Here is an 847-nt window from a genome sequence, read left to right as displayed (position 1 = left end):
AGTGTATGTAATTGATGCCCATTGTTTCATCATGTTAATTTTCTGAAAATATAAGCTTTTAACAGTGCAGTGCAATGGGAAGAAGGTTGTCAAGTAATAAAATTGGTTGCTCAGGGGCTGGAGAGATGGCTCAGTGGTCTAAAGCACCTACTTAGAACAAGCTTGGCAAAAGCATCAGGGACCGCAGTTCAATCCCCCAGCACCACATGCCAGCCAGCCCTGCCCCCTGGTGGGCTGAGCTGGCCTCTCTCTCTCTCTCTCTCTCTCTCTCTCTCTCTCTCTCTCTCTCTCTCTCTCTCTCTCTCTCTCTCTCTCTCTCTCTCTCTCTCTCTCTCTCTCTCTCTCTCTCAAATAAATAAATAAATAAATAAAATTTAAAAAAAAAAATTAAAAAAAAAATTGGTTGCTCAGAAGTACAGAGTCTATCCTTTCTCAGGGACAGACTATTGAAAATCAAGAACTCTTCAGCAGTGACAGTATTTAAAATTTGGGTAAAAGGTTCATTGATATAATCTTTTTAAAAAACCAACGATTCATCAATTCCAAGAATCTCTAAGGTGCTCGCTTCGGCAGCACACATACTAAAATTGGAACGATACAGAGAAGATTAGCATGGCCCGTGCACAAGGATGACATGCAAATTCGTGAAGCATTCCATATTTTTCAGAAATAGGCATCCGAGATGAACACACACTTCTCAGAGGAAGAAATTAAAGAGGCAAATAAATATATGAAAAAAATGCTTCACATCACTAACCATTCATGAAATGCAAATTAAAACCACACTGAGATATCATCTCACCCCAGAAAGAATGGCTATCATAAAGAAATCACCCAACAACAAATG

At 39.3% G+C, this 847-nt stretch overlaps 1 non-coding gene across 1 annotated transcript; it reads left to right on the top strand.

Moving 5' to 3' along the window:
• Positions 1-557: 557 nt before the first annotated feature.
• On the top strand, positions 558-664 carry LOC111815738. Its single transcript, XR_002820384.1, has one exon. It is a non-coding gene; the product is annotated as a U6 spliceosomal RNA (small nuclear RNA).
• Positions 665-847: the final 183 nt, after the last annotated feature.

The sequence above is a fragment of the Octodon degus genome, unplaced genomic scaffold (assembly GCF_000260255.1).
Source record: "Octodon degus isolate 3935 unplaced genomic scaffold, OctDeg1.0 scaffold00020, whole genome shotgun sequence".
Lineage (NCBI taxonomy): Eukaryota > Metazoa > Chordata > Mammalia > Rodentia > Octodontidae > Octodon > Octodon degus.
The sequence above is the reverse complement of the archived record's forward strand: the minus strand, read 5'-3'. Positions and strand labels throughout refer to the sequence as shown.